The sequence below is a fragment of the Crocodylus siamensis genome, chromosome 2 (assembly GCF_052110815.1).
Source record: "Crocodylus siamensis isolate JL-2025a chromosome 2, ASM5211081v1, whole genome shotgun sequence".
Taxonomy (NCBI): Eukaryota; Metazoa; Chordata; order Crocodylia; family Crocodylidae; genus Crocodylus; species Crocodylus siamensis.
In genome coordinates this window covers 126290669-126317463 of record NC_143396.1, presented here as the reverse complement: position 1 = coordinate 126317463, position 26795 = coordinate 126290669, and the positions used below count along the sequence as shown (strand labels likewise).

The following is a 26795-nucleotide window of genomic DNA, read 5'->3' as shown; positions in this document are numbered from 1 at the left end:
TGCTACAGCTGCAGGCAGGTTCAGGATTCTGTGCTGCTCACAGCCCAGAGCCATAGCACATAGTACCCGTACTCAGCATGGTATTCTGAGACAGCCATGCCACTGATCTGTATTATACTGCAGTGCTATAATGCTATCAATTCCATTTTTATAAAACCTAACACTGTTTACATTTTACTGCCATTTCTTATCAAGAGATTTTCCATTCAGCTCTCCATGACAACTACCCATGTTGTTTTCTGTAGCTGTTAATTACAACCTAGCAACATTAATTACTGATTCAAAATGTTCTTTCTAACATGCATTGCACCAGATTTGCCAATACTACCTCTTGCCTTTCACCGCACTTCAAATTCACCTCTGTTTATTCTATTTCTCTTACCCCTCACAACTGCTTCTGGGCTCAACTAACCTAATAATTGTGTCATCAGCAAATTTAGCTTTTTCACTGGTAACTCCCTTTTCTAGATCGCTAACATATTAAACATCAGTCCTGGAACAAAATATAACCGTTCCCACTGTTTTTTTTTAATCCAAGCAAAAAGTTAAAAGACCTTTAATTCTCATTCTGTTTCTAATTTCTTAGGTTCAGATCCACAACAGCACGTTGCCTTTCATCATATGAATTCCTAAACACCTTTCCCTAAGGGATTTAGTTAGTTAAACTTTGAACTATTTATTCAGGCAAACAATCAAAAAGTTTTAATACTTTAACTAAATGATCTTTTAACTAGATCTACTTAGGCTGTGGATAGACATAACATCTGAAAAATCTCAAACAGTTTTGAAACTCCTTTGAGATATTACGGTTCCATATACAGATAGATGCACCCAGTAACATGCTCTTGAAATGACCAAAGGATGACAGAAATGTACCTAGAGAGAACTGGTGCTATTTTGTACTGTTTCATTATGGAGTATTTCATGTTATGTGATTATTCACAGATTCACAGAAGTTTAGGGCTGGAGGGGACCTTGTAAGATCACTGGGTCCAGCTCCCCTGCTCTGGGCTGGGAAGACTGCTGGGGTCAAATAACCATCCCACAATGCTGTGCTCTCCGTTTGCCCAACCCTGCCACAGGCTCCCTGCACCCCAAGCTCTGTGGATCCCAACACTCTGAGTGCCACAACTTCCTCCAAAACTGGCCACTGCTGGCATCCCGTGGGCTCCTGGCACCTGCAGTGGCCAGGGTGCAGGGAGTGCTCACTGACTGTCCACTCTGCTTTGCCGCTCTCACTAGAGAGCAATAGGAGGAGGAAAACAGGGGGAAAGGAGCCACAGCATCAAGAATCCCCTTGATGCAATGATTTCCAAAGGGTGGGAGAGCAACAAATGTGTTGTGAGATCCCCATGTGTGAGGAAGTAAACACTCTCCTCCCCAATTCAGCACCCTGCGCCTACCCTAGTTACTCCAGTAGGCCTATGGCTGCTCCTCTTGGAACTACCACAGCTGCTGCTGCCTTTCCCTGCCTTCCCATTCCCAGGCAGCCCCTATACTGCCCACTACCCTCCCTCCCTCATCCACCCACACACACTCCTAGCAAAATGCTCTGAGAGAAGTCAGATGGGCTGATCATCCCCTCCACTCCTCCCATGTGCCTGAGACCAGCAGGAGGGGCTGTAGGGGTGGCCACTGGCATGAGACACCCTGTAAGAGCAGCCTCAGCAGTGGGGGCCTGCCCTTGTCCTAAAGTTACAGACCAGGGATCAGAACGGGGAAATAGTGGAAAGAGTAGGGCACAGCAGAGTGATGTCCTGCCCCCAACTGCCCATAAGTGGCACCAGCTAGATCAGTGGTTCTCAATGTTTTTAGAATCACGGCTCTTCCACCCCTGCATGTGTTTTCTGAATTAGATCTCTCTCAGTGATTTTCAATTGGGGTGCTGTGGAATTCAGAAAACCTATGGAGGGGTGTCTTGGGAGTAAAATGGTTGAAAATCACTGGCATAGAGACTAAGTTGCTTAACAAAAGATGTATTTGGTGTCATTTTTAACAGTGCATCTCGGAACTGGCATGATTTCCTTTGGCAAGGGAACAGAATGTTACATGTTGGGGGGTTTTTTTGGGGGGGGGGGGCGGGCAAAGCAGGTATGTGTAATGTGGTGTCAGTTTTAAACCAGAAATAAATGTGCCCCAGGTATCAAAAGTATGGAAAATAATTAGGGCTGTGCGAAATTTCTCTGGCTGTTTCGTTTTAACACTGTTTCAACTCATATCGAGCTCGAAACAGTGAAATCAAAATGAAATGAAGGGCTTCAAAACAGCCTCGAAACAAAACGAGGGCAGTTGAAATGTTTCGCATTTCGAAATAGCTCAGCTGAGTTCCCCTCCGCAGCACTATGATCAGGCTGGGGAAGGGAACTCAGCCTACCTGAGTTCCTTTCCCCAGCCTGATCAAAATGTCAAAACAGTATCGAAATAGTGAAACCGTTTCGATGAATTGGAATGGAACAGTGTTTTTGAATCGAAAGGAAACTCGAAACGAAACACTTTTCCATAGAAACGGATGTCGAAGCAGAACGCTGCTGTTTTGCACAGCCCTAGAAATAATGCCCTAGTACACCCCCTGGTTGGACAGTGCTGTTGCTGCATGCCACAGCAGTGATTTTGAAGCCTTCTCATAGGGGGAGGAGAGCAAGGGGCCTTGCTGTCCATGGCTGAAATATTCTTTTTGAAATGTTTCAAACCGTGTTACATTTTGAAACATCTGAAATGTTACACCTGCTTGCCTCCGCAGCTATTATTTTGTTCAAAGAACTGTAACAGATTTTCTTCAACAGAATCGATAATAGTTTTTGTTTTATATTCTATTTTTAAATGCATTCAGTCTATTTTCCTAACATTACAGTGCAATTCAATGGTGTAAAATTTCTAGGATAATCATGATGGCTTCTCAAATGAAAGTTACATCTGTTTCTCTTCTGTATTTCCCCAGAATAAACCATTTTAAACATGGACTAATAGAAAGCTAGGGTTTGAAAGGGACCTCAGAATGTCAGGAAGTCCAAACCGCTGCGTAAAGCAGGACCACCCCCAACTAGATCATCCCAGCCAAAGTTCTGTTCACGCAGGCCTTTAAAGACCTCTAAGGATGGAGACTCCACCACTTCTCAAGGTAATTTGGTTCCAGTGCTTCAACACCCTCCTAGTGAGGAAGTTTTTCCTAATATCCAACCTAAACTTCCCTTGCTGCAACCTGAGACCATTGCTCCTTGTTCTGCCATCTGCCATCACTGAGAACAGTTTAGCCCCATCCTCTTTGGAATCGCTCTTCAGATAGTTAAAGGCTGCTATTAAATCTGTCTTCTCTTCTCCAAACTAAATAACACCAGTTCCCTCAGCCTCTCCTCATAAGTCATGTGCCCCAGCCCCCTAACTATTTTGGTTGCTCTCCACTGGACTCTCAACTTATCCACATCCTTTCTGTAGTAGTGGCCCCAAACTGGACACAATACTCCAGATGTGGCCTCACCAATGAAGAACAGAAGGGAAGAATCACTTTCCTCAATCTGCTGGCAATGCTGCCAATAATGCAGCCTGGTATGCCATTATCCTTCTTGGCAATGAGGGCTCACTGCTGACTCATATTCAGCTTATTGTTCACTGTAACCCCCAGATCCTTTTCTGCAGAGCTGCTGCTTAGCCAGCCAGTCTGTACTAGTGCATGGGATTCTTCAGACTTAAGTCCAGGACTCTGCACATGTCCTCATTGAAACTCAGGAGATTTCTTTTGGCCCAATCCCCCAATTTGTCTAAAACACTCTGAATCCTAGCCCTATCCTAAACCATAGCTACTACTCCCCACAGGTTGGTGTCATCCAGAATCTTGCTGAGGGTGCACTCCATCCCATCCTCCAGATCATTAACGAAGATATTAAACAAAACCAGCCCCAGGACCGACCCCTGGGGCATTCCACTAGATACTGGCTGCCAACTAGACCTCAAGCCATTGATTACTACCCTCTGAGCCCAATGCTCCAGACAGTTTTCTATCCACCTTACAGTCCATTCATCCAATCCGTACTTCCTTAATTTGCTTGCTTAACTTCTCTCTCTTCATAAGGTCGATCCCATCTGTTCCAACCAATCCTTTTTCTTGGACCAACATTCCATGGTCAAAGAAGCCAAATCCCCGCTGGCGACACCACCTGCAGCCATGCATTGATCTGCAGGATGCGTCCACTTCTGTCCAGCCTCTCCCCCCTGACTCGACAGATTGAGGAAAGCACCACATGTTCCCTTGTCCCCTTCACCCTTGCACCCAGAGTCCTGTAGTCACCCATGATCTTTTCAGGGTCACCCCTGGCAGTATCACTGGTACTTGCATGAATAGTCAGGTTGTACTTTTTTGTTAGTAGCTCAGCACCCTAAATTCCTTCCTAGTTTGGATAAATGGGTTTCTGATATTTGGTCCAATCCGTTTTTCTTTATTTATAGGATTTTTATTTTCTGATATCTTAGTGCTAACCAGACCCTCAGACTAAGAATGTAAGCTGGGATCAATTATCTCCTCAGCTTCCTTTGTGATAAAGATGCAGATAATTCATTTAACTTTTCTGTATTGTTCTTTTCATGCAAAGAAAGATTGCCAGGAAGGAGGACTGAAACCATTACATACTGCCCACCTTGGGAAGGTTCCCCTGGAATAAACAGCATGGAGACAAACTATGGAATGGGCTCACCTAGAATCAGTTTTCACATTCCACAGACCTCTTCAGTTTTCAAAAACTGTCCAATTCTGCACTATGACAAAAATCAAGACTTATCAGAGTTTGCTGTGAGAGAACACAGAGATCCCAGAATAGCAAACAGTTAGGTGACAGAGAAGATGTCAGATTCCATTTTCTGCCTGATTCATACCAGAAACCTGGAATCTCAGTCTCCCATATCCCTCCGTACTATCTGCTACGCATGGCAGGTCCCTCTGGTTTGCCTGCAAATTCCCTTCTGGGCCTACAGAAACTTTCCTAACAACACTTTTATCAAAGCTAGTAAACGCCTGCAAGAAAATACACATGTTCAACAGACATCAGTTTCCTTGAAAGGTTTTCCATCTGCTCAACTTCTGAAGAGGAACTTGGGTAAAGAGCACAGCAGGCCTGTGCCCAACATAGTCAGGACCACTTTTACCACACTGCAGCACTTAGGGAAGCCTGACATGAATGTACTGCCTGAGTGAGATTAGTTCATCTGTTCGAGTTACCAGTTATTGGTTTCATTCTTGACAACCTGGATGATATGTGGCAATTTACTCAGGGGGCATTCTGAGTTGAGCTAGTCCAAAACTGCAACCACAAAGGGAAGGGAAGGGAGATGATCTACTCCTTGCACTGCCCTGCTAATGTCACACCATGACCTAATGCAGAAGCCATGGGGCTCTGCCTTGTACCAGGGGTTGATCTTTTTTATCAGTAGGTAGTAGTGCCCTTCTCCCCAACTGCCCCATTATCTTCTAGCCTTAGCCACTGCCTCTACACACAAAGGATGCTACATATGAACTGTCTAGAGGTGCATTGATGCATTAGTCCATATTGTATCGGCACTGATAAAAGGAAAATTGGCATTGGCTTTTTTTGGCTGATGTGCCTGATAACATCGCCGATAAATGCCACATGCATGTGAACAGCCGTAGAATGCATACGGCCAGGAGTGCAGCTCAGAAGCTTGCATCTGGTCAGTAAATCTGTGGGGAGGAAGGGGTGTGGTGGTACTGCGGGGCAGACTGAGGCCCCCGCGGTGACAGAGGGAGTAGGGCTGGGACAGGTGCTACCCAGCCAGGATGGGGTAGAGTATAGGACAGAGCTGTGGCTCATCCAAGGGGGGGGGGGTGTGGGGGGGGAATGCTTCCACTGCTGTGCTTGGGCTGAGGTGGGTGGCAGCGGCACTGGGGTGATTTACAGGGGGACTTTGGCCACCCCAAAATCTGCCATAGCCACCCCTCCCAGTGCCATCGTCCAACCTGCCCCAGCCCCAGCCAGGAAGAGGTTAGCACAGCCCTGGCCCCAAGTGCACAGCCCACCCTTACCCAACACACAGGTCCGGGGGGGCCTGGGCCCCCATGCTTGCCCCAGGGGTGCATGCAGAGGCAGGAGCTGCTTCCCTCTCCCCCGGACCAGCTGCAAATCTGCCCTGGCTGTGCAGTGCCTGCCACACTCCCTGCCTCACCGCAAGGGCCTCAATCTGCCTCCCCTATGCCCCTCAACAGACTTACTGGCTGGACACTGCTCTCCAAACTGCCAGGCTGCATATTGGCAATCGGATTGGTATCACCCGATATGGCCAGTTAATAAATCGGCCATCCATAAAGACCCAAAAACTTTTTATCGATGCTCTCCTAGTATGGTTCCATAGTCTCAACATCCATTGTTCCTCCATGTCTAACATCTATTTACTAGCCTGAACACTGCATGATTCTCCACAGTCCTCCAATATGCAATCCCACAGACCACTTATGCTCCAGCCCCACATGCAGTCCAATAGCCTGCTTTTCTCAGAGCATTTTGCAGAGATACACAGGCCACCAATTATTCCCACCCCAGGTCTGGCACTACAGTCCCAGAATCTACTTCCTCCAACCCCTTATACAACTCCACAGCTTCCCTCCCCTGTACTTGCCAGGCATGTTGCAGAGTTACAGAGACTGAAAGCAATCACATTTGCCTGGCAATGCTCTGGGATAATTAGCAAAGCAAATTAGCCAGAGTTAGTAGACAGAAAGCCACCTCAGATCTTTTATTTGCAGGAAGGCCCTGCCTGGATTGGGTGCTAGATCCAGTCAGCATTTGGAGAATTCTGGTTTAACTGGTTACAGTCTTTCTTTACTCTCTGCACCCTTTCCTCACTTAATAGATAAGCTGTTGCCTGAAATAAAGTAAAAAGGTTAAAAGTGATGAAAGTCTTCCAGCACATTAACTTTAATTTAAAGACTGTCTTGTAACTTGGGAACAACTCACCTGGCCTATATGTACACACACACGTGCACATACACATATATATGTGCACAGACACATGCATGCACATATATACACAGAGGTACATGTATGTGCACTGTGCATGGGTATTGTGAATCCATTGGTTCATTTCCTCCTACCTGCTGTTTGTCTGTCTCTGGGCTCATTTCTTGGTTTGCGTCCTCTCTTAATAGATTACATAGACATTAGGGGCTGGAACGGATCTCATGAAATCACTGAGTCCAGCCCCCCCGCCAGAGGCAGGAAGTCTGTAGGGATCAAATGATTCCAGCAAGATAAGCATCCAGGCACCTTTTGAATAAGTCCACAGTAGGTGGTTGCACCACCTCTGGGGGGAGTCAGTTCCAGATCCTGGGCACACGGACTGTAAAGAAGTTTTTTCTTATGTCCAGTCTAAATTGGCCTTCCCGGAGTTTGTGGCCATTATACTTACTTACCGCTTGGGGGGCCGTGGTGAACAACAGTTCTCCCAGATCCTTCTCTTAAACTAAATTTACATACACCCAGCCATAGGTGACACAGCCATTGGTAGAGGGTGCACAGGGGAGCATGTGCCTCCCCGATGGCTGACACTGATGCTATCAGTAAGGCTGGTGCCCCCCTGACAGGGCTGCCACCTTCAGTGGCTTCTGCAGGCACCCCCCCAAATTCAGGAGGTGCCAGTCACTCACGTACCCAGCACTACCACAAATAAAGAGTAGCTCTTCACAGAGCCATATCTTTCAGCTCCACCCTAATATACTATTAACCCAGTAACATGCTTGCATTTAGCTCAGGTGCGACTGCCCAATACGCATCTTCAAAGGAAAAATGAACTGGGGAAAAGGGGTCTGCTAATTCAGGTGGGGCTCAAGAATTGCAGCATTAGAGATGGAAAAGCCCCATCTGGTTCACTGCCCGGACAAGCAGACAGAAATGAATCCCTGGCTAGTGTTTACTGTAAGGCAGGGGTGACAAAGTGAGCTGGCCCCATGCGCCAGATGAGTGACACAGGACTGGCTCACGGGCTGGATCGGGTCCACAGACTGCCCCTCCCCCCAGCCAGGCGTGTCAGATCCAACCCCCGCGTGCAGCACAGGTCCTAGATCTGGCAGCGGCGGGGCCCACTAGCCCCTGCCCCGCAGCCGATGCCGGTGCCACCGTGGCTGGTGCGGGGCTGCACTGCATTGCTCCGCTCTGGGACCCGTGCTGCATGCGACACCTGTCTCGGGCTGCCTGAAGCAGGTGCAGCAGGCACTGCATCGGCTTTCTGGGAGGTGGGGCGGGGGAAGGGCCCCAAACCAGCCCTGCACATGTGCTATTTGCAGCCCAGATCGCTTACCCCTGGCCGCGCCGGCCGGCCAGTCCGTCCCGCTCACGGTCCCCCCGGCGCCGCGCGCCGCGCCCGCGGGTTCCGGCCTGCCGCGCGCGCCGCAGGAAAGGGCGGGGCCTCTGTGACATCATCGCCGCGTGGGGGCCGGAGCTGTGCGACGGGTGAGCAGCTGCGGGGAGCGGGGCCGGTGGTCACGTGGCTCAGAGGTGGGGGAGTCACGTGGTTCCGGGAGGGAGGGGTGCTGACCCAGGTTGGAGCCCCCCGCTCTTGACTGGGCTGGGAAGGGGCACCAGCTCTCCCCCCTGGGGAAGGGGCTGCGTCACAATGGGGGCCTGTGACGCGTGTGCGCTGCGGGGCCAATCCGGGCGCGGGGTGGGCAGTGCCGGCCTGGGCCCCGGGCAGGCCTGGCGGTGGGGCCTGTCTGCGGCGGGTGACCACCTCGGGCTCCTGGCGCCTGCCCGTCATCGTTTTGCCGCCTTCCCTTGTCCCCCTGCCTGTTTCGCGCTGCCAGGGTGGCCGGGTGTACGAGAGCATCCGAGTTGTACGATAACGTCAACCCTCGTAGGATAATAGTAGGAGAAGTGCTCAAAACGTAGCTCAATTTTTGAGGCAGGTCTTTGGCGCAGCAGATGCAAAACCCAGGTCACTTTCAGGGAGCCGTAACTATATGTTGCTCTGGTTTTTTTAATTCAGTATATTTCATGTTTTAAGTCAAAGCACCCAAATCAGTTCCAGATCATATCAGTTGAGCTCAATCGGTCCAAAAGCCTTATGGATGGACTCAGTCATTCTAAACGCTGTATATGGTGCATCCTCCTTCCTGGACCCATTACACTGGGACTTAGAATGCTCCCAAGCCCATTGGCAGGCATCTTACATGTAGGTCCAAGCCCAGAGATTTGGGGGTTTGGATGCCCCCCCCCACCATACTTGATTTGATTCAAAAGGCTGAGAAATTATTTCAGGGTTTGTGGTCAGCCTTTTCTTATGTCTGCTTACTGCAAAACAAACAAATGTTTCAACTTGACCCAGTTCTCACTCACTCCCTGGCAAGTTACAGCAAGCAGTATAAAGTAAATAAAAACACATTTGCATACTTATTTGCATAGTTTTTCACTGTACAGTAGTTTTTCAGCAAATACAATAATTTTGAGCTTCTGACAGGATAATTTCATGTTTAAGACCTGGCAATGCTGCTCTCTGCAAAGTAAGCAATGTCTCAAGCTGGTGGTTCCCTTACAGAAGCTCTTTCCGCTAGACCCTTACCCCATTCTTCTGCCCACTGTGAACTGTCAGAGTTGGTTGAAAGGGGCCATTCAAATAGTTTGGGCACCAAAGCCTGGTTTTTAATTCAGTTTCTGGCATTGCTCATCTGACCCTCTCAAAATAACTTTATGCAATTTATCTAGAATCTTCTGACTAATTTTTTGCTGTTAATGGGGAAGCTGAGGCACAGAAGTTAAGCATTTAGTTTGTTGTCACACAGTAAATTGGTGGAAATATAGCTTAGGTCACTTGAGCTGCATGTCATAAATGCACGGTACCGTTTTGTACTGCTCTGCCTATTTGCTGGAGCAGATGTTCCATTTTTTTAAATAACCTAATTGTCCTGGCACATGTTAAATTGAAAGAAATGTTGTTATCAAAGATGGCCCAAGACTCTGCCCAGCACAAAGTCCATCTATGATCAAAGCCTTATTCAGAAATTAGGACCAAAATGTTTCCATCTTTCTAAAAAAAAATTAACTTCCTTGGGAAACATCCATTCTTTGAACAAAGATGCATAGGTCTGTCCCACAACCCAAACACTGCTGCACAGTGAAAGTGATTTGATTCACATTTACTCTATGTTGTGGGAAATATTGAAAAGCACACAAACATGATAACTGAGAAGGTATTTTTGTTTTTTGAGTTTTAGTTAACAAAAGTGGCACTCATACCATGGGTAAGTTTGTTTTTGAGATCTGGTCTTTAGCCTATGCAGCATAGCAGCTGATGTTGCTCATTATTGTATTACAGAAGCCGCTTGAGGCCCCAGCTGAAATAAGTAAATGTCTGTCCTGCCCCAAAGAGTCTACAGTCTGAATGGACAAGAGAAACAGTTTGATTTGGAAGGGGGAAAATATAAGCTACAAGCAGAGTAGAAAGCATGATGGTTTGTATAATGGGACAGGAGGAGTGTAGTAAGGCAACTCCATGCCCAGGGCACCATTGGCTGCTGTGGTGCTGATCATGGCAACTCTTGCTGCAGTTGTGGCTATATTATGCCCCGCTATACAAAGGCAGCATCTAGGACTGTTGCCCCGGTCTCTTCCCTTTCAGTCCCCATTATAGGAAAGAGGGGACACGGCCCTCTAAAGAGGAACCAGGGTGGAGGCCACATCTTAAGAGCGGTATAAAGGAAGGGCTTAGCAGCAGGGGAGGCAGAAGGCTGTGGCTGGACCAGGAAGAATAGAAACCCAGGAAAACTGACTAGGATAAGTGTTGGGAAAACAAGAGGAGGCCTGACAGGCCCAAAATAGAGGCTCTGTTAGGGCTGTAGAGGCTAAGCTAGATGCATCAAAGGGCAGGGACTAGTCTGGGGAAGAGGAACCCAGAGGCCTTACCTGAGAGAAGTCATAGCTGAGAATGTGACATACCAGGGGAACCAGTAAAGCCATAAACCCTGTCAGCTGGACTCTCATCTACTACCTGCACACTGTAAAGTCAAGATGCGGTTTGGTGAGATTAGTAAGGACACGGAAGTCATAGTTTCATAGTTGGTAGGGTCGGAAGGGACCTGAGCAGATCATCAAGTCCAACCCCCTGCCCTGGGCAGGAAAGAATGCTGGGGTCAAACGGCTTAGTGATTATCTAGCCTCCTTTTGAAGACCCCCAGGCTAGGAGCGAGCACCACTTCTCTTGGAGTTGATTCCAGATCCTAGCCGCCCTGACAATGAGGTAGCGCCTTGTGATGTCTAGTCTGAATCTACTCTCCATCAACTTATGACCATTATTCCTCGTTACTCCCGGTAGTGCTCGGGGGGAACAGGGACTCTCCCATTGCCTGCTGGTCTCCCTTGGCCAGTTTATAGTTGGCCACCAGATCCCCTCTCAGCCTTCTCTTGTGGAGGCTGAATAGGTTCAGGTCTCATAGTCTCTCCTCAGCCTGCCCTGCTGCCCCCTGATCATGCAGGTGGCCCTCCTCTGGACCCTCTCCATGTTGTCCACATCCCTCCTGAAGTGCAGCACCCAGAACTGGATGCAGTACTCCAACTGCGGTGTGACCAATGTCATATAGAGGGCGAAGATCACCTCCTTGGACCTGCTTGAGATGCATCTGTGGATGCATGACAAGGTGCGGTTAACCTTCCTGACCGTGTCCCCACATTGGCGGCCCATGTTCATCTTGAGGTCTATAATGACTCCAAGATCCTTTTCTGCCTCCGCACTAAATAGAAGGGAGTTCCCCAGCCTGTAGGTATGGTGCTAGTTCTTCCTCCCCAGGTACAGCACCTTGCACTTGTCAGCGTTGAATCCCATCCTGTTCTCATCTGCCCACCCCTGTAACCTGTCCAGATCCAGTTGCAGCTTGTCCCTCCCTTCTAGCATGCCCACTTCTCCCTACATCTTACTGTAATCTGTGAATTTGAACAAGGTGCTTTTCACCTCCTTGTCTAAGTCGCTGATGAAGATGTTGAACAGTGCGGGCCTGAGGACCGAGCCCTGGGGGACCTTACTGCCCACATCCCTCCGGGTCGAAAATGACCCATCCACCACCACTCTCTGTGTGCGGCCCTCCAGCCAATTGATGACCCATATGACTGCAGGCATTGACACCACAATCTCCTAATTTTTAATGAGAATGGGGTGAGAGACAGTGTGGAAGGCCTTCCTAAAGTCCAGAAAGACTACGTCCACAGAGACACCTGCATCCAAGGATTTTGTGACCTGGTCATAGAAGGCCACCAGGTTGGGGTGATGGGACCTGCCTCTAATGAACCCATGTTGGTTGCCCCTGTGACTTACCCCGTCGCAGATGTGCACCTGGATAATTTTCACAGATAGCTTCCCTAGGACTGAGGTAAGACTAATGGGCCTATAATTTCCTGGGTCCTCTTTCCTCCCTTTTTTGAAAATAGGGACCAAATTGGCCCTTTTCCAGTCCTCTGACACCTTGCCAGAGCACCAAGAGTGCTCGTAAAGCTGTACCAGCAGTCCTGCAATGACCTCTGCTAATTCCCTCAGCACTCTGAAGTGGAGATCATCAGGATCTGCTGATTTGAACATGTCCAGTCCCACCAGAAGTTCCCTGACTAGGTCCTCACTGACCCTCCCCTGGCTGCGCCTCACCTGGGACCATCGGGGATCCCAGTGGAGGGGGATGACCTGGTCCCTGCTCAGAAAAATGGAGGCAAAGAAATTGTTAAATAGGTTAGTTTTGTTGTCTGGTGAGACCACCAGATATCCTAGTGTGTCCTACAGAGGCCCCACGTTACCCAGAACCTTCTTTTTACCCACTACGTATTTAAAAAAGGATTCCTCATTATCCTTGATCTGGCTTGCTACTCCCAGCTCCATCTCCGCCTTGGCTTTCCTGACTGCCCCCCTACAATCCTGAGCAACGGAGGTGTAATCCTTGGTGATGGCCCCTCCCTTCCATTCGGTGTACAACTCCTTTTTAGTTAGGAGATGTTTCCATATGCTTTTGATGAGCCATGGGGGCTTTTGAACACTCTTGCCTCCTTGTTGGGATTGCCACCCTTTGGGCTTAGAGGATCGTCTCCTTCAGGAACGACCACTCTTCTTGGACTCCCAACTCCCCACCCCTCTGGGACCTCAGTGCCTCCCCGACTAGTCTCCTTAGCTCACTGAAATCCACCCTCCTGAAGTCCAGGGTTGCTGTCTTACTGCAGGCCTTTGCCACCCTGCACTGGATGGTGAATTCCAGTAGGCAATGATTGCTATCGCCCAGGTGATCGAGCACCCACAGTCCCCTCACCAAGTCGTCGCTTGTGACCAGGATCAGGTCTAACAAGGCGTCTCCCCTGGTGGGACTGTGCACCTCCTGAGTTAGATGGAGGTCCTGTAATTCGGTTAGGAACCTACGTGACTGGTCAGAGCTGGCTGACTGGTCTTCCCAGCAGATGTCGGGATAGTTTAGGTCACTCATGATGACCATGTCCTTTGACTTAACTGCCTCCGTGGGCTGACCTGAGAATTCCTGGTCCAGCTCTTCCCCTTGCTTGGGTGGTCTGTAGTAGACCCCTACTGTTAAGTCCCTTTCCCCCCCTGGCGCCCTGTATTCTGACCCAGAGCACTTCAGTCTGCCCCTCCTCTGACCCAATGCTGCTCGTTGAGGATGTGAATTGTTCTTTGACATGGAGCGCCACACCCTGGCCTTTCCTCTCTTTTCTATCCCTCCTATACAGCCTAAAGCCCCTGAAGTTCATACACTGGATCTCACCATGTTTTGGTGAGCCCCACTATGTCTGGGTTTGTGTTAGCTAGCAGGAGGGCAGGGGCTGGTTGAGCAGAGCAGGGAGCACAGGCCGGGAATAAGGGGAAGGTGCAATCTCCATTTTGCAAATGTTTTGCTATTTCCAGGGTTTCTTTGTGCTAGGTTAAAAGTTTTTGGGGGGACTGGGGGTTTGTTGGGACAGACTGGCTAACTTGAAAGGCAATGGAAGTATGGAAAGATAGGAGGAGGGGGACATGGAGTACAGGTTTATAAGGCTGTAAAATCTACACTCTATGTAGGAGAGTCTCGAACAAATAGCCATTTTGCACAGGGGAGCACAAGTAAAACACTGATGATCTCATCAGTGTCCAAAAAATACAGTGTCAGTGCATATAGTTTTAATATGCACACACTCTGTCTAAATAGTATTGACTATTCATTTCAGACAGCTGGTTAAAAAAGCCAGGGTGGGAAGTTATTTGGGCCTGAGGGCCACTTTGGGAGTTTTGGTGAGCACCTCATCCCCCCAGTAGCTCACCCAAACTCAAGCAGCTGTGCTCCACACTTGGCTGGGCAGCTGGTATAGGGTTATAGGTGGGAAGGGAACAGCATCTGGGAGTTGGATGGGCAGCTGGGCCTGCAATCGCAGGTTGTGACAGTGCAGGGCTGGGGCCTGGGGCAGAGCCTTGATTCCTCCCTGCATGCCTCTGCAATGGGTGCCAGTTCTGTGGGCAGGGATGTGCAGGGAGTGGATCTCAGCCTTGCCCTGGACACTGACCACACGCTTGTGACTGCCCCGTGATCCTGGCCCAACCCGCCCCTCCTGCTCCCTGCCTGCCTGTGGCCTCATACCATCTGCCAATGTTGGGTGTGGGGTGGATAGGCCAGGGTGCCTAGGCTGAGTTGGTGGCAGCAGCAGCTGGAAGGAGCCACTGCTGGGAAGTGAGTCCAGCTGTTGTGCTGCCTCAACCCTGCTACGCTCCTGGAGGCAGCAGGACTGGCTGCATGTGCCGTGGTCTGGGCTGTTTCCCTGTGCCTGGGCTCGGTGGGACCAAGGGACCCACCGCAGGCCAGACAAAATCCCTTGGCAGGCTAGATTTGGCTTGTGGGCCGTATTTTGCCCACCCTTGCATTCGAGTGACACTGTTAGGAAGCCCCATTCCTATGATGGCTTCTGAGAGAAGTGCCCTTACAAAAGACTGTTGGCTTATCTGGGATTCTTTGTGGGTACAGTGCCACTGGGCGCAGTTAGCTCTGTAGGGCAGGAGTATGCATTTTTACTCACTTCTGCCATTTAATATAGATTTTGATTATTATATCTGAAACAATTTTACTTAAGATACAGTCGTCTTACTTATAAGACCAAATTTGCAAATGCATGTACAAAAGTCCATCATGTCTAGGAGAGTTTATTAATGACTCTGCTAATCCTTTTTCCCCCTTAAAGTTTATGGATTATGTATGATATAAAAACTCCTGTCTTAAACAGCTTAATATTCTCGAGGAAAAACATGATCAAAAAAACATTTCCTTCTTGCTCTTAGCTCTCCACACCTTACCTCGTTTTGCTTCCCAGTCAGCTTCTTTAGTAACTCTTCCTTCTTGAGTCACTTTTTCCTATTCTAATCCAGTTTGCTAAAATATATTCTTAGCTACAGTAAGAGGTGGAAGAAAGGTAAGGGGGGAAAAGGCTAGTTATTAAGGTCTGATTACATCCCATTAAGGATTAAACATCTGGTTTGAATGACACGAGGGAAGAGATTAATACTCTTGCCAGAGCCAGTGAAACTATCTCACCGTGGCCTGTTTTCACATTGGATGTTGTGTGTGAACGGTGTCTGGATGTGGTTAAATTTCAAGTGTAGAATGGAAAAACCACTGCATCTGTGGTTTTCTGAAACTGTGCTCAACGTAGTTCTCGTCTACACTATACTTGAAATTTAGCTATGTGCAGCTGAATTTCTTATCATCAGCAGGTCATTTTTCTGATACAGGCCTATGTAAGTTCCTATGTTTTAGTTGTATTTAATGTGCCTTTGTATATGTTTCATGTACTATTATTTTTTTTAATAAGATAAAGGCAGTATCATTAATTCTCGAAACTGCAATGTTGCTCAGGAGAGGGAAATCTTCTATCTGAGTGAACAGTTAACCTGGAAAAAAGGCAGGCACACTCTTTGAACATAGCAGGTGGGTTTGCATTGATCACTGCCATCTGTTTGAGGCTGAATAAGAAAATTTCCTAGATAAATGTTTGAGGTAATGTCACTGAATTATCTGTTTCATGACAAAAAGGTTTTTGATGGCTAGGAAAGTGCGAGCAAGAGAAGCCTGCTGGATTAATCTAAGCCTCCCAACTTCAAAGATGAATGGAAAATATAACAGAGAGACCAAGTTGAGCATGTCATTCTGCAGTTGGCACAGTCCTGTGTGGAAGTTAGAGGTCAGGAATGACACTGCCCATCTCTATTTGAAATGGTTCTTGTATCTGAGGGAGGGAGGTTTCATAGTACTTTGCTCTGAAGCTGAAATTGTGATAGGGAGGGATCCTGCAAGTAGAAGGTTGGTTAAAGGTGATCTGCAAAGGAATTTTTTTTTTTCCAACAATTGTGCTTTGGTCATTTTTGCTGCCTTTTGATATATTGAGGAAGCATGAGAAGCCTTTAAGTTTCTTTTCTTTGTTTTTTAAATTTGTAATATCAGTAGCAGGAATGGCAAGTTTTTTTTCAAGCTGGAGGACTACAGGGAGGTCTCTGGGATAAGTTCTCCTATGCCTGAGGAAAGCGTTTGGGCCCGAAAGCTTGCAAAGAAAGATTTTTTTTGCTACTATTTAGTTGGTCTAATAAAAGATATTGCCTTTACTCCTAGAGTTTTGTCTGTCTATTGTGAAGTCCAGCACCTCAAATGAAGGGTTATGGGACTGAATCTTTAACAATGGCGTACTTTATTGAGAGTCCGGGTTGTTGGTTGTAGCTGTGTTGGTCTAAGGACATTGGTAGGCAGGGTTGTTTGGGTAGAGGTGATATCTTTTATTAGACCAACTAAATAGTTGGAAAAAATGTTCTTTGCAAGCTTTCGTACACAAATGCCCTTCTTCAGGCATAGGGAGACTCTGCTGGTGTTATGTGTTGTTGAAGGTAGAAAAGAACATTTATTGAGAATGTTATTCATTGAAATTAACTCTAGCTTTTATTTACTGCTGTATTTAAACAACCTGATGAACATTTCATCCCTTCTCAGTTGATCAGATTTGTCTTTCTCATTTCATGTGACGTCACTATTCCAGTAGTTTGCTAGTTGTAGTTTTCAGCCCTGTTTGGATGTTAATTTGTTGTTTTTTTCATCCCTGATTGGACCTTAATTTGTTGCTTGTTTTCGCATAAGAATGTGAAGACAAGCAGAATTTATTAAAGATATAAAAAAGAAAAATGTTCCTTTATCCCTCCCCTGACACATCCTTTGCTGCAGATTATCTTTAAATCTGTGTGACAGCTTGGAATACTCTGTCAATAGAGGAGCCTGATAAAGATATTCCTTGTGAGCCAAGGAAAATCCAGAAATGCCACAGTTTTCTATCTGGTAAACTATTTAATTTTTTGGCAGTGTTTGTTTTTCCCGTTGACCCGTGAACACATGTATGTTTTCACTTTTTATTTTTATTATGTTTTCTTGTTTGTTAACTTTTGTTACATTCTATACATTCTATGTTATATTAATAAAGGACGTAATTTAATGTTATAGCCTCCCTTGCATACAGAGATGCTTTGAAAAGTAGAGGCATATCGATTTTCAGGGATTCCTTTTTTTCCTATGCTGCTTCATATTTTTGGAGACATAAAGAAGTAATTAAAAAAAATACTCTCTAGCTACTCTAGTTGCAAAAACAGCTTTCCAAATAGAAATCAGTACAGTGTTGTTGTCTTTTCCGTGAGCGCTAAAAACCTCTTATGATTGCTCTGAGAAATGTCATCTTCCGCTGCCCATCTCCACAGGGTGTGCACTCAGAAGCCTAATTGTGACAAATTAGTATCAACATTTAATTACTTCACTGCCAATTACATTATCAAGAATGTTCAGCTAATGTGCTATCCATTCTTGCTGGATTCAGGGCAGAATGAAAGAGGAGGTGGCGGTTACCCCGTCCCAGTAATTTTTTTTAAAAAGAGATGTACCTTTTTCTGACTGACTCAGCACCTGAGCCTCTGTCCTTTTCCCTGCTGAAGCCAGCAGCTGCCTATTATCATCTTTTTCTCAAGGCTGTCTGCTAGCTGCTTCCTATTCAGTGCTGCACATTGAGAATCTATTGCTGTGAGCGAGAAAGAGAGAGAGAGCAGCTGGGGAAAGAGCAATAAGCAAAGCAGGCTGTGTTAAGGGGCTGGAAGAATGGCAGAAGAGGTTGCACTGTAATAAGTCTTCGCTGCTGCAGGCCTTGGGAAATGGGAAGGAACACGACCTGGTGATAAAGTGACAATAAAGCCAGGTGGGAGATTCAAGGGATAGGGGATTATTATGAATTGAACGATCTACTTGGTGCTGTACAGCAGATAAAAGCATTTCTTTCCAGTGGAGTTCACTTATATGTGACAGATTCAGATTTAAGGAAAAGAAAAGGTGCTCTGGGAGACCAAGAGAAGGTAGTGAGGTTTTGTTTTGTGTGTGGGGATTATTTTGGTGATTCAAGTCCCTACATGTTTGTGCGTCTTGTGGGAATTTCAAAGACCAGAATCTTGAGCTTGGTTATAACACAATACATTTGAACTTAACTGACAGCAGCTAAGTTATTTTGCACTGGTGTAGCCAGAATCAGACTTTGGCCCTTGACTTCAGACTAGAGGTGCACCGCAGTCCATATTGGATTGGCACCAATAAGAGGAAAATTGACATTATTGACAATTGGCTTTTTTTGGCTGGTGTAGCTGATAAATGTAACTGATAAATCCCATGTGTATGCATGCGGCCAGGAATGCAGCCTGGCAGCTTGGAGGGCAATGACTGGCTGATAAATCTGGGGGGGAAGTAGTATGGAAGGGCAGATCAAAGCCCCCATGGTGAGGGAGGAAATGGGGCAGGGCAGGCACTGCCCAGCTGAGGTGGGGTGTGGGATGGAGCTGTGAGCAGCTCGTCCACAGGCGTGGGGGGGCAGCCCCCCACTGCTACGTGCACCCCTGGGAGAGGCATGGGGGGCATGTGCCGCCCAGGATTTGTCCTTAGGGTGAGGGCAAGCTGCCTGCTGCAGGCTTAGGGCCAGGGTTTGTACTGGCCTTTTCCTGGCGGGGTGGCTGGCCCAGGGCTGTGCTCAGGGCAGGTGGTGGTGGTGCTGGGAGGGGAGGCTACAGGGGAGCTATGACAAATTTTGGGGTGGCTGTAGCCTGCCTCATAGCCCCCTCTCCCAGTGCTGCTGCCCTGACTGCCCCAAGCACAGCTCTGGCCCAGCCCTGCCTCCTCTCCCCCACGCCCCTTCCCACTGACAGACTTACTGCTGAATGCTGCTCTTCAAGCTCCTGGGCTGTATATCGGCTATTGGATTGGTATCAGCCAATATGGCTGGTTAATAATCAGCCATCAGTATTGGCCAAAAAAATCTTTATCTGTGGACTCCTGCGGGAGTGTTTGTTCTAGACTGGCTGCTGCTGTTTTAATCACTGTCACATCTTGTTCATAGCAAGTCTACACTATGGAGCAAGTAAAATACTGGTGACTAGTCTGAACCTGGGCCTTGTACAAACTGTTGGTGGAAATCCCTACTGCAGATGGTAGTCTCATACAGGTATGGATATGGGTCCATTCCATCTACAAATGTTGGGTGACTTGTACCTAAACTGGTGTGACCTTCTCACCCTCCTGGCCTGGGACCCAAGCAATTGCCTTGGTTATGTTCCTTTTAAAAACATCTTTGTACAGATATATAGTACTGATGTAAAAAGTCTCTTGCATCAGTGTAGTTTACCTTGGAATAGGATATACTTTCTCGGCATAATTCAGTGTGCCAGTTTTGACCTATAAGGCCCTAAACATGTGTGGGCCTTATGTATGTAAGGGCTCACCTTCTCCCTTATGTCCCATTTTGATCCCTAAGGTGAGCCGAGAGTAACTTCCTGCAAGTGCCATCAGTATGCCAAGACCTCTTAGTGAAAATGCATGGGAGGTTGTTTTTAGCGATCGTGCCTCAATTCTCTTGAGGTAGGCCAGTGCCCAAGCCTAGACACCTTTTGGAAGTGCTACAAGACATTCCTGTTTGGTGTTCTGCAAACAAAGCTGGGGTGAGATTTTAAATTTTTTTTTTTTGGTGTGGGGGGGAGGTCTGTGTTTTGTGTTTGTTTTTCTAGTTCGCCTTTTAAGTTGTTGTGGTCTCTTGTTGTTCTTATGTTTAATAAGTTACTCAATTATCTTACTATAAGCCACCCTGAACCCTTGTTGGGAAAGGTGGCATATAAATAAGTGAATCTCACCTTGACATCCATGGGAGGTCTGTTGTATATAGAAAATAGCATATTGTCTGAAAGGGCTGGTAGCTGAGAATGCGATTTAGTTCAGTCCTCAGAATGAGAATAATTGTTCTAAATGAACTATTTCAGAGCTGAAAAGAGAGTGCTTTCTTACATACCCAGTCAGTCTTAAAGTACAGCTAAACTGAGAAGAATTTGTTGGACGATAAGGGAACGATGGACTGTACTTACAAGTTTACAAGTACATTCTAAGACCCACTGCTGCAAGCAAACATATGAGTTAATTGTTTGCCTTTGGTACCAGGGCAGCCAAAGGGTGGTTTGAGGTGTGCATCTTTCAAAATCAGGCCCTTAGCTATTCCACAGTTCACATGTACTCTACAAGATTATAAAATAGCAGTACTCCTATAATACTTGATTTTTTTGTAAGTTCATTTTTTTTTTTACAAATAATTCATTTTGCATTCAGACAGTTTCAATCCAATGATTAATTATTATTAACAAAGTTTAACAGCCATTCTTTGTTTAAATGACTTTGGAAAATTCTACCTGCTTCCTTTTAGAAAAAGAAAGTTGTCAGTCATACAAATGACAAATCCCTATCTTTTCTGTAACTTTTTTTCAGGGGTGGGGGAGTTAACTGCTGAAATAGTTTTTAAACCTAGGTGAGATGGCTATTAAATATTCATACACATCTCGCTAAAGATTTTCATAAAAGCATTTCCTATAAATGGTACACATGTCTCTTATTTCCCTGGATAAATGGAGCTTTAAAATTAGATAACCTAGCCAGTAGGTAATCCAAGGTTTCTGTTTATGCATTTTTATTTACTTATGCAATTTAATACAAACTAGTATTGCAATCAAATAACCTTCTCCCCCCTAAACCATTCTATGGAAATAGCTTTGGTTGTGTTCTAGAAAACTATGTGCAACCAATAGTAGATGCCAGAGTGGATGTTAAATCTTTGATGAGTAGCTGCCCTTAAAACCATACCAAGAATTAGCCCTGGCTCCAGTAGAGAGTTAACTTGGGCACCCAGCTGTGAGAAGCCAGATTGCAAAGTCATATTTGAGTAATTGGGTTCTCCCTTGTGTCACACTCAGCTCTATGTACAACTAGGACTTCTATGTGCATATGATTTGATTGTAGTAAATTGAAGCATTCTGTGGCTACATCTAAACTGCAAGGGCTCATGTTGCTTTAGCTATAATGGTAGTGCTGTGGCAGCTGACTCCCAGAAGTGGGTACAGCTCTGTTGCTAGAGCTATACCAGGTTCCTTGTACAACATTGGTGGAACTGCATTCATGCCCTGAATTTTATCAGTCATATATATCAGTAGGTATTGAACATGAGGTAGGTATGCAGCTTCTAAATCAGAACTTCTTAAATCTTTCCATACTAAAAGATGCAGTGAGAGTGAAGAAAAGCAGGAAGATTCTGGACATCCTGTTCACTTCTCTCCTTGGCAGCCATGCTTCTAGTGCGCGAGATCAGGCCTATTTGTTATACCAGTGATTCTCAGCTGAAGCACCCCGGGGTGCTGCCAGATCCTTTGAAAGCTGCTATAATGTGTGAGGAGATAAGCAAATAAATACAGACCCTTGCCCCTGTATAGCCGATCCCTCATCCACACTGCTTGGCCCCTCTCTAAGGATGTAGGCTCTGTAATATGTAAAAATCAATTTTTGTGAATTGAGTACCACTTAATTAACAAAAATTATGGAGGGGTGCCTTGAGTCCAGTGAGGGGTGATTTGAGTTCAGAAAGGTTAAGAACTGCCATGTTATATATACATTGACAGTGAGCCCAGGGCCCCAAGACCTAGGATGAAGCAGTCTCATGTACCAGTACAGGCTGGGGGCTGACTGGCTGTGCAGCAGCTCTGCAGGAAAGGATCTGGGGCTTACAGTGGACAATAAGCTGAATATGAGCCAGCAGTGTGCCCTTGTTGCCACGAAGGCAGAACCAGCTGCTGAACCAGATGGGACAACTGATGACTGATGCCCAGGAAAAAGCCAACCTACTAAATGGGTACTTTGCATCTGTTTTCTACCAGTCCCATGGGACGCCCCTGCCTATTACAGGACAGGGAACCCTGGGTGAGGGAGATTCCTTGCCCAGCATCAATGCTGACCTCGTGAAGGAACACCTTGAGAGGTTGGACACCTTCAAGTCAGCCAGCCTGACAGTTTGCACCCCACGGTATTCAAGTTGCTGGCTAGCATCCATAGCTCAGTCCATGGCACAGATCTTCAAGAGCTCCTGGCCCTCTGGTGAACTGCCCAAAGACTGGAAGAAAGCCAATGTGGTGCCTTTCTTCAAGAAAGGGAGGAAAGTGGATCTGGCAAACTATAGGCCCATCAACCTGACCTCTATCCCGGGAAGGTCTTAGGAAAGATTATAAAGAGGCCATTCTTAACGGACTGGCTGATGGCAACATCCTGCGGGATAGCCAGCATGGGTTTGTTGCGGGTAGGTCTTGCTTGACCAATCTTATTTCCTTTTATGACCAGGTGACCTATCACCTGGACAAGAGGAAAGAGATTGATATTGTATATCTTGACTTTAAAACAGCCTTTGATCTAGTATCCCATGATCACCTCTTGGCAAAACTGACTAACTGCGGCCTCAGGTCCACCACGATGCACTGGCTGGGGAATCGGCTCCATAGTCAGACCCAGAGGATGGTGGTTGACGGAAGTCAATTGTTGTGGTGCCCCCTGACCAGTGGGGTCCATCAAGGCTCTGTCTTTGGGCCTATTTTGTTCAACATCTTCACTAATGATGTAGACATTGGTATCAGAAGCGGACTGGCCAAGTTCGCTGATGATACCAAACTCTGGGGTAAAGCATCCACACCTGAGGACAGGAGGACAATCCAGACTGACCTTGACAGGTTCAGGAAATGGGTGGACAAGAAACTAATGGTGTTTAATACTGAAGAATGTAAGGTTTTCCACCTTGGGAGGAAAAACCCGCAGCATGCTTATAGGCTCAGCAGTACTACACTGGCTAGCACTACAGATGAAAGGGACTTGGGGGTCATGATTGACCACAAGATGAACATGAGCCTTCAGTGTGATGCTGCTGCTAGTAAAGCGAGCAAACACTGGCTTGCATCCATAGATGCTCCTCGAGCAAATCCCAGGATGTCATTCTCCCCTTGTACTCGGCCTTGGTGAGGCCGCAGCTGGAGTACTGCGTCCAGTTTCAGGCTCCACGATTCAAAAAATATGTGGAGAAGCTTGAGAGAGTGCAGAGAAGAGCCACGCACATTATCAGAGGTCAGGAAAACAGACCTTATGATGAGAGGCTGAGAGCTATGGGGCTCCTCAGCCTGGAAAAGAGCAGGTTTGGGGTGGTTTGATGGCCACCTATAAGTTTATAAGGGATGTTCACCAAGATCTGGGGGAACATTTATTCACTAGAGCGCCCCAAGGGATGACAAGGTCGAACCGTTATAAACTCCTCCAAGACCGTTTCAGGCTGGACGTAAGGAAGAACTTCCTTACTGTCTAAGCCACCAAGGTGTGGAATAGCCTGCCATCAGAGGTGGTTCAAGCACCTACTTTGAATGCCTTCAAGAGAAATTTGGATGTTCATCTTGCTGGGATCCTATGACCCCAGCTGACTTCCTGTCCCTGGGGCAGGGGGCTGGACTCAATGATTTTATGAGGTCCCTTCCAGCCCTGATGTCTAGGAAATCTATGAAGGCTAATGGCATCCTGGACTGCATTGATAGGAGTGTTGCCAGTAGGTCAAGGGAAGTGATTATTCCCCTGTGTACTGGTGAGGTCACATCTGGAGTACTGCATTTAGTTTTGGGCCTCTCACTGCAGAAAGGATGTGGACAAATTGGAGAGAGTCGAATGGAGGACAGTAAAAATGGTGAGAGGGCTGGAGTGCATGACTTCTGAGGAAAGGCTGAAGGAACTGGGCTTATTTAGTTAAGAGAAGAGGAGACTAACAGGGGGTTTAATAGCAGCCTTCAACTACCTGAAGGGGGGGTTCAAAGGCGGATGGAGCTAGACTGTTCTCAGTGGTGACAGATGACAGAAGAAGAAGCAATGGTCTCAAGTTGCAGCAAGGGAAGTTTAGATTAGATATTAGGAAGAATTTTCTCAGTAGGAGGGTAATAAACACTGGGTAACATTACCCAGAGAGTGGAAGCTCCATCCTTGGAGGTTTTCAAAACCCTTCCAGACAAAGCTTTGGTTGGTATGATCTAGTTGGGGATGGTCCTGCTTTGAGCAGGGGATTGGACTAGATGACCTCCTGAGGTCCCTTCCAATCCTCCAATCCTAACTTTCTACGATTCTATGACCTACAAGCTGTCCCTCAATGGCTAGAGGGAGGCCACTAAATGTACAGTAACTAACTCCATGGGACAAGTCATGATAAAATAGAGACATGTTGTAGTTTAATAACTAGGATGCCAAGGGAGAACTCTGGCTAGCACCCACTGACCTTGAATGTATCTAAAGAGCCAATGGACACTACCCAGTGCAAACTCTTTTTAGGCATGCACAGACAAAAGAGCAGAAGACCGCTATATAGCCACCCACATTCCCTCCAGCCAGCACCTCCTTCCTGGTTTGGTAGATGGACAGCTTGGCCACAGCCAGGAGGAAGTTGACCATAAGATCCTACGATTTTGTAGTGCTGTGGATGTGGTGTGAATAAGATAAAAGCCTCAAAATTGGTTTTTGAGGAGGTAGCATAGGGGCATTCAAGATATGCATGTGCCAGACTCTCCTTGGTCTGGGACAGAAGGTCCATAAACTGGTTTGATCTAAATCAGTTGAATCTCATATTACATCCAAACAGGTTTATCTTATCTTTGGCCATTTTGTAAGTGGTTTAAGTGCACTGAACTTCTGTTCTCTTCCAGGTTTAAACCAGTTTCTGATCATTTAAACCGGTTTATGTGTAACTTCTGTCCCTACTCCTGGCTGCAGAGGGAACAGGTGTCAGGGAAATATATAAAGTGCATCAGGTTAAACACTTACACTGAGCAATCTGTGAAGGAGCCACTAATCAAGATTCCCCAGTGGAATGTGTGACTAAGGTGGAATATAGACTGGTTCACCATCCTCGCTGTCAAAGGTGTTCTGCCAGTTGGTGACTAGGTTAGACAAAAGGGCAGGGTGGTGAATGGTATGGAGCATAAGCACGTAGAAATGGGAGTGATGGGTTATCCAAAAGTGGACTAGTTCGATGTCCCCCAGCTTGCTGAGATGATGCAGGTGGGGAGTACCAGAGAGGCCAGCAAGGCAGTGGTCCCACAACTACCCCTTCCCCCTGCAAAAAAAGTACCTGCTGGCAAAAATACATAGTTGACACCTATGTAGTAGTTCCTAAGAAAAATCATAGTGATGTAGTCGTGATGATTCAGAAATTATGCAAGAAGCAAGGATTTCTAAGGTGATGTTTTTTTATCGGACCAATTATGTAGTTGGGATAAAGTTAGACAAGCTTCTGAATGCAAGACATTTTTCCTTAGGTCTTGCATTCAAAACCTTGTCTAACTTTATCCCAACTACATAATTGGTCCTACAAAAAGTATCACCCTAAGATAGCCTTGCCTCTAAGGATTTCTTGTTATAAGGCATACAACAAGGCCACCACACAAACTATAAGGTTCATAAGATGATTGTGTACATTTGATAGACTGGAATGACCTTGAAAGAAGGGGGTATTTTTTGTCATATGTTTTACCATTTTCCATGAAAGTTCAAAATAATCCAAATGCCTGGAAAGGTAATTTAATGTTTGAACTGAATGTTGTGCTTAAGGTTCTTATTTAAAATGTCAATAATTATGTAATTCATAGCTAGTTCTCCTTGGTTCATATATTGTTTAATGATGTTCATATCTATATGGCTTCCCTCCCAATGCTGATACTAGCATGAAGTATGCCTTGACCTATATACTGTACTTTGCTTTCCAGAGTTTTCATCATCAGATTTCTGAGTGTAATTTTCTAGGCGAATAATTATTTATTTATTTATTTATTTATAGGCTTCTTTGTGTGGTAGGTATATTAATTGGATGGAAATGGCGTTTTTATGTTGAGCTTTAATATTTGGAAATGAAGTGCTGTGATCAATGCTTTTTTTCTTTTTTAATCCCTTAATGTAATCATTACCATCATTATTCTGTATATTTAAATGTCAAATGTGACTTGAGATTTCTTCATACATTGCAAGGTCTTGAACAATTGGCTTGATCTACTGATAGAGATTATATAAAATTGTTAATTTGACCCACACGTTCCCATTAAATACAAGAGAAAAAATTCAATGTTCTGGCTCTGTCAAAGACAAAAGCACTTTTTATTGTGGAAGTAAATAATTAACAGTGTATTCATGTAATTTCTCCATGATATTCTTATTAACATAGATAATGCTTTCAATGAATAGCACTGCTCCAGAGTCATTTGTGTTTTATATAAAACATGCATAATGCCATTTTTTGGTACTATGAAGACACCTTTCCCTGCTTACATAGTATTTGCTTCTAAAACAATTGCTTTAAATGAGTGCCATCTAGTGTCTAAAGGCTGCAATATGACTTGTGATTAATATAGTAGTAGACGAGAATTTTATTAGATGTGGT

At 46.1% G+C, this 26795-nt stretch overlaps 2 protein-coding genes across 6 annotated transcripts in view; one reads left to right on the top strand and one right to left on the bottom strand.

The window, feature by feature from the left end:
* Positions 1 to 8432, bottom strand: part of INTS12 (integrator complex subunit 12) — a 32204-nt gene extending 23772 nt beyond the window's left edge. Inside the window, exon 1 of the mRNA XM_090036765.1 lies at positions 8296 to 8432. The gene's annotated coding sequence lies outside the window, so the exon portion shown is untranslated. The remainder of the gene's footprint in view (positions 1 to 8295) is intronic.
* Positions 8405 to 26795, top strand: part of GSTCD (glutathione S-transferase C-terminal domain containing) — a 157072-nt gene continuing 138681 nt past the window's right edge. For 3 of the 5 annotated variants that reach the window (XM_090036759.1, XM_090036764.1, XM_090036763.1), the window contains exon 1: positions 8405 to 8447. The gene's annotated coding sequence lies outside the window, so the exon portion shown is untranslated. Of the gene's footprint in view, positions 8448 to 8472; positions 8493 to 19966; positions 19987 to 26795 lie in introns of those variants that run through there. The other 2 variants (XM_090036762.1, XM_090036761.1) reach the window with 2 other exon arrangements.